General features: G+C 44.3%; 1 pseudogene; it reads right to left on the reverse strand.

Annotated features, from left to right (window-relative positions):
- Positions 1-515: 515 nt before the first annotated feature.
- LOC149862909 (U4 spliceosomal RNA) lies at positions 516-580 on the reverse strand (annotated as a pseudogene).
- Positions 581-7,484: the final 6,904 nt, after the last annotated feature.

Here is a 7,484-nt window from a genome sequence, read left to right on the forward strand (position 1 = left end):
TTTACTTTGCTCTAAGATAGTACTGTTGGGGACAGTACTATCTTACAGCAGAGTAATTAACTGTACTGAAATGCACATATAGACAGTGACCAGATGAGTGCCAGACTGTTGCCTGCTGCCTAGCCACACAGCTCAGCAGGGTCATCACATTTGAGCCCCGGTCATCCCCTCCACTGCCACCCAGAGCCTGGGGCTGACCTGCCGTGCCCTCTGCCAGCCCAGGACTGTGCTGCCCTGGATCAAATTGCTGCTGTCCCAGGTACATGCGTATATACTGCACCCAGGAGAAGTTTACTCCAGCTCAAGATGCTCCAGAGTTTATTGCTTCACCTTAATTTCATGTGTAGATAGATGTACCCTGTGTGTCCTGGTTCTCTACCTATAAGGTGGAAGATTATAATGCTATCTCCCTCTCGTGGGTGAGTTTGTAAGTGTAAACATTAAAAATAGCAAAGCATTTGCATAAAATAATAATGAGAGGTCAGATAAGTACTGAGAATAGATACTGAAAAGAAACGATTAGCAATTATCGCACCTCGGATTAACCTCATTGGCCACGATACTGCCACTGCGCAAAGCTATGACAGGAAGCTTCCCTTCACACCAGTTCTGTGCAGAATGGGCTGTAATTTGCAAGTATTTAAATATATTTATTTATTCAATTTTTATCTTGCCCAAATAAAATGTATTCAATTTTTATCACAAAGATTCAGAATGGCTTACAGTTAACAAACAACCCACAGTCAGGACTCCCCAAACAGCACCCCTAAACCTGAGAACTCTTTAGTGATCACTGGGTTCAGTGAACACAGGTATATGTGAATGAGAAAAACTAAAAAGCATCTTTTTATTCGTGGAGCAATAAGTGAACTTCTGTATTCCTTCAGTCTCTCTGACTGATCAGAGGGACCATCTTCTAAACCCCAGCCTCTGTAGTCTTCCAAGTAAAGGAGGTCTCCAAATTATAACGTCTATTACTACAAACTGCAAGACTCCCCTTCCCCAACAACCATCTCCTTGCCTAAACCCCCACACAAGAAAGTTCTCCTGCCAATCCCAACCATACCTCCCAACCACCACTCTCATCTCACTCTTCACCAGAGCGCCCCAAGGGATGACTAGGTCGAACGGTCATAAACTCCTGCAAGACCGTTTCAGGCTGGACATAAGGAAGAATTTCTTTACTGTCCGAGCCCCCAAGGTCTGGAACAGCCTGCCATCGGAGGTGGTTCAAACACCTACATTGAACACCTTCAGGAGTAAACTGGATGCTTATCTTGCTGGGATCCTATGACCCCAGCTGACTTCCTGCCCTTTGGGCAGGGGGCTGGACTCGATGATCTCCCAAGGTCCCTTCCAGCCCTGATGTCTATGAAATCTATGAAATCCCTTTACAAAAGACCTTTTCCACCCACTCCTCCCTGCTCGTCCATTCCCAGTGGCCTGCCTAACATAAATTCCAAAGAACAATAACATAAACACAAAAGAAAAAGAAAAAGACCCTCTGTTCCTGCCCCAGGGCAGCACCTACCTGGGGAGGTATGCTGGCTTTATTGGGCCAGGTCTTCCTACTTCCTTTTGGATAGCAGAGATAGTGCCTGGCCTGGACCCCAGTTCACTCCTACAAAGGAGGGGAATGGAGGGAGGGAGCGATGACAGCACTTCTTCACCTCATGTGAGATGTACTTGTTTGGAAAGATCTACTCCAGTGGAAGTTGTAGAAAGCATCTTTACGTTAAGGAGATGCCATCTGTCCCCAAGGTCCAATCAGGAATGGAGAGAAAGGAGCACCGTGGCCTACCTTCTCTGTACTAAGCCTGTATTGAGCTTCTCAAGAATATCACCTCTCATCTGGATCTAGGGCCCACATCTCACCCAGCATAAAAGTCTTGGTCTTTCTGTTCTCTGAAATGATCTCTGTATAGGGAGAGCATGGACAGAATATTCCAGAACCAATTTACCTCAATCAAAGCGCTGCAGATTTTTCAGTGGAGTAGACAGCTCTGTGCTTTTTGGCCAGGCACACACTATACACTTTTACTGGTGAGAGTGATTGGAAACCAATTTATACCCATACAGAACAGAAGTTCAGCACACACAGACTGGTTTGAAATGGCACAACCCAGTCTCATAGTTGCCCCCCACCAAAGAGCGAATGTGTGTTCTGTTCACTACCGATCTAAACTAAAACTTTGCTTACAGATTCCACCTCTGGGTTTTGAATGTCTGTACCTGGCCTTTGTGTTTTTCTGTGTACCTTCTGCTTAAGGTGTGAGGGCTACAAAGGCAGGCATAAAATTGCATAAAACCCCCACACCAAGGCAGAGGTATGGGAGTCTGGAACTTGCCTCAAACCCTGCAGCTGGATTCTGAGCACCCTGCGCCCTGGCCATGCGGTTGTATATTTGTGTAGCCTCTGCTGTATAGAGCTGCTTTTGTTAATATTCCCTGATGAATAACTTCACAATAAATGGGTGTATAATTGGGAGGAACTTGATTTGGCTTCCTGTGTACTTCTCTAAATAAAACAAAAGCCCCCAGAGACATCCTGGGTGTAACAATGTTTCAGTGGTGTTGTAACCTTCCTTCATGTCTTTTATGCTGAGCCAACCTCAAGCAGTTTAATGCTAAGGTAAAGCAGCACAGCAAGTCCTGAATGAATGGACTAGAGCAGCTTCTGCCTGGCTGCCACCACTGCTCATCGTAGGCAGGATGTCAGAAGCAGGCATGGGGCAGGCCAGGGTCAGGGCTGTGTGCATAGGTCCCAGCTGGCCCAGAGCTGGGCCATTCTGGCCAGAGCAAGTCTGGAGTGGGTGCAGGGCAGGCTGGGACTGGGGCCATGGCTGGGACCAGGACTGGGGTTGGGGCTGGGGCTGGAGCTGTGGCTGTGGCTGTGCATGTTGATCCCTGTCAGATTCCAGGGGGTTAGGGGCACATGTGGCAGCAGCCAGAAGAAGTTGCCATCACCTGGGCTACCTAGAAATGGAGTCCAGCCAGAGAGCTGCCCCAGCCCCTCTGTGTGCTGGGGGCAGCAGTACGTGCCATGGGCTGGATGACACCTGGGCCAGGCAGGACTGAGGGACCCACCACTGGCTGGACAAAGTCTCTCCATAGGCCAGATGTGGGCCAAGGGCTGTATTTTGCCCATAACTTCCCCTCACTCCAAGCAGACAATAATGGGGAGGGAAAGACAACCCTTATAAGGGTCATTTTTATTTCCAGGAACCAGAAAGAGCAAGTGGAGAGGTATTTCCAATTCCTCCTGATACTGTAAAATATATGTGGCACAACACTTTCCTCCAAATTTTGCCACAGTATGGCTTCAATAGGTCTTCTTAAGCCATGGCTCTCAAATTTTCAGGAAGGTGATCCAAACCACAGTGAAGCCAAGTGAAAGATTAGTACATTTCACTGGGCTTTGTGTAGGTGTTGCTGATTCATTTAGTGGACCAGAACTACTATTTGTCCACAAGGCTGGAAGGTGGGCTACAGTAATCCTAATAGCATATTGTTATACCTGGATCAGCAGTTCAATACTTGTGGGCCTACTGCAAAATTATTCTCAATAGAATATTTATAGAGTATTCTGGAATCTCATTCCATGTGACTGCTACCACAATTCTCTCTCCCTTAGTAAGTTTATGTTACTTATGGGGTGTTCAGTGTGTTTAAAATGGCTTCAAATAAAATGATTGCACTTTGGGCAGATAAGCTGTCTTGTATTTATGTCACAACCCATCTGCCTGCTTTAAACAGGCTTCTTTGTGCAGGTTCCTCTTTCCTGGGTAGGCGGTGGAAATGACTTCATGCAGTTAGCATTGTCAATCCCTTTGACCTTTCATAGTTATATTACACATATTCAGAACTTGTATTTACTTCTGCAAGTGCTATTCAGTTAAATAAATACAGCTGCTGTAATAACAAAATTTTCCTCTTCTGTACTCTGTTTGACAGTGAGTCTCTAGACCATGACTTTGAGTAGTGTTTCTGCTAAAATCAGAAATAGATTAGATCTATGCATTTAAAATCTGGGAGCATAGTTTATAAGGTCCCCAAGATGTTTACTTAGGATTTGGGTATGAGTCATTAGATCTAGGGCAAATCAGGAAACATGGATTTGGGATGTGGGTCAGAACCAGAACCTTGTTTATAATTGAGGTTCATCTAGATTTATAGCTAGCTTTTTGAGCTTTTGATCTTTGTCCTCTTTCCAACATAGATATATAATATGCAAATATTGTCCTTATAAGTAGCAGACAGCTGTATATAGTCTGGTTGCACTTCCCTTTAAAATATGTATTATGATGGACCTGCCACTAGATGTCAGTGTAATGCAGCAAATAATTACTCCTAGCCCCTTGCTACTATGGATTCCTCTTCTTCAGGAATACAGTTGAAAACTCCCTTTTGGTCGGTGATATGAATTGCTAATTACAAAAATGCGGGTGAGGTCTCATGTTTTATATCAGATTCGTTTAACCAGTAAACTTCTTATACTCTGGTCAGGGGAAAGAAGAAATTAATATAAATAAGGAATATCAAAATTGTGGTAGACTGTAAGCACACACTTGATAGAACAGGTGTTAACTTCAGAAGGAGAATTGACATGCTAAATATTAGGGCTATTTGGGAGAACTGATTTATGTCAAAAATACAAAAAGTGGTCATAGGTAACAGACAGGGGAGTATGTGCATGAATTAACTCTTCAAGGCCTCAGAATTTGTAGGTGGAATGACTTCAGTGTATACAGCAAAGGAGCTGACGTCTGATGAGTCGAAAGGAAAGGCACCATTAATTAATTTCAGTTAGTCTCTTTCACACAGGATGGTGGGATTTGTAAAATATAAGGAAAGACACCTGTAAAGAGTCAGTGTGTGAAAGCTGAGTTGGTGAATTATGAAGAATGGGAAAGCAGCTTTCTTTTATAGTTGGACAAAGGGTTGAGGTCTAGGGGAGATGGGTTCACAGGAAATGAGAAATGATTAGCAGGTAGAAAAATCACTTCTAGAACTGGTGAATATGAATTTCTTTAATGTACAAATTAATAGATGTTGACTGAGCTTTTCAAAAGAGCTAGACACAAAGCTTCCACAGGATCTCAGTAACATTTGGCATTTTCTTCCCTTAGCGTGCTTTGAAAATCTCAGCTTTGAAAGCTAATATTACTGTACTTTTCTCACTACTGCAGGAGGAAGCAGATCCATACCTCAGGAAAGATGAGAGAGAAGCAGCAAAAGAAAATAAGGTTCTTTGTGTTATGCTTTCATTCTGAAATTGTTGCATTTCCCCCTATAAGTTCAGTCAAGTGCAACAGTATGGTTAATAGAAGAACAAATAAAAGACCTTACACTGAATCTAGCCCTTCCCTGGGTATTAATGCCTGTCTCGGCTGTATTTTGCACTAATTGTAAGTCTGGAAAGATTTCAGCTGGGGAAAAGAAAATAGAAAAACAATTTGATTTATTTCTGTAAAGGACAAAGGGCAGATTGAGCTTATTTACTCCAAGAACTGGCTTTCTCAGATTCTAAACCAGCTGTGCGACACCTTGCTGTGCTTTAAGGGATATTATATCGGGTGGTGGATCAGCATTATAGATTGATAGAGCAACAGTAATACATGCATCATGATACTTTAAGTTCTCTGAGGGCAGGTTGTGACAATACTTAGAAGAACTGTAAAATCTGTGGTTATAATGCTCATGCTGCTTCTCTTCGCTTTTTGGAGACTTTTGTGTCACTGTCTCAGAATCATAGAAAATTAAAGTTGGAGTTTATTAAGTTCAATACCCTGATCAAAGCAGGACCATCCCCAACTATATCATCCCAGCCAAGGCTCTGTCTAGCTAGGTCTTAAACACCTCCAAGGACATCACCAAGTTATGGGGCAGTGTGGTCACGTTGCAGATACAGGTGGACCTGGACAGGCTTGAGAGTTGGGCAGACTGGAACCAGATGAAGTTTAACACTTCCAAGCATAAGGTGCTCCATCTGAGGGCAAACAACCCTCAACATTCATACAGGCTTGGTGGTGACAGCTTGATTTGCATCACAGCAGAAGAAGACCTAGGGGTATTGATTGACCATTGCATGAATATGAGCCATCAGTGTGAGGCAGTGGTCAGCAAGTCAAATAACACGCTGGCAGGCATCAACTGATGCCTCTCATGTCAAACTACGCAAGTGATACTACTACTGTACTCAGCTCTGGTGAGACCACAGCTGGAGTACTGTGTCCAGTTCTGGGCACCCATTTCAATAAGGACGTGGAAAAACTTGAGAGGGTCCAGAAAAGATCCACCCTTATGATCAGGGACTTCCAAGGCAAGCCATATGAGGAAAGGTTGAGGGACCTGGGCCTCGTTAGCATAAAGAAGAGAAGGTTGAAAAGGGACTTGATAGCAGCTTAGTGCTATATCAGAGAAGTGCATCAGGAGCTTACTGAACAATTGTTCACTAGGGCATCCCTGGGGAAGACCAGGACCATTGGATACAAACTCCTGGAAGATGGCTTCAGGCTTAATACCAGGAAAAACTCCTTCCCAGTCAGGGTTCCCAGACTGTGGAATAAACTCCCTCCAGAGGTGGTGCAGTCACCTACCCTGGAGGTTTACAAGAGGAGACTAGAGAGTCATCTCGCTGGAGCCACCTAACTCCAGTTGTCTTCCTGCCTAGAGCTGGGGGGCTGGATCCGACGACCTTGAAAGTCCCTTCCAACCCCAAACAATCTATGAATCTATGATGGAGATTCCACAACCTCTCTGGGTAGCCTGTTCCAGTGCCTTATTCCCCTCATAGAGAGAAAGTCTTTTCTTATATCCAACCTAAACTTCCCTTGCTGCAACTTGAGACCATTGCTCCTTGTTTTGCCATCTGCCACCACTGAGAACATTGTAGCTCCATCCTCTTTGGAACCACACTTTAGGTAGTTGAAGGCTGTTATTAAATCACCCCTCATTCTTTTCTCCAGACTAAATAAGACTAGTTCCCTCAGCCTCTCCTCATAAGTCACGTGCGCCAGCCCCCTCAGCGTTTTTGTTGCCCTCCATTGAACTCTCTCCCGTTTGTCCACATTATTTCTGTACCAGGGAGGAGGGGGATGTGGGAGGGCAGAACAAGACACTATACTCCAGATGTGGCCTCAACAGTGTCAAATAGAGTGGAAGAATCACTTCCCTTGATCTGCTGACAACACCCTTGCTAATGCAGCCCAGTATGCTGTTAGCCTTCTTTGCAATAAGGACACACTGTTTGCTCATATTCAGCTTATTGTCCAATGCAACCCTAGGTCTTTTTCTGCAGAGCTACTTCTTAGCCAGTTGGTCCCCAGCCTCTATAGGTGCGTGGAATTGTTCCATCTTAAGTGTGGAACTTTGCATTTGTCCTAATTGAATCTCAAAATATTTCTTTGGGTGCATCTACACATACAATGCTGCTGGGTGGGTTTATTCTGGAGTAATTTACTCTGAAGTAAACCCACCCTCGG

Source organism: Crocodylus siamensis, chromosome 6 (assembly GCF_052110815.1).
Source record: "Crocodylus siamensis isolate JL-2025a chromosome 6, ASM5211081v1, whole genome shotgun sequence".
In the NCBI taxonomy this organism is placed as follows: domain Eukaryota; kingdom Metazoa; phylum Chordata; order Crocodylia; family Crocodylidae; genus Crocodylus; species Crocodylus siamensis.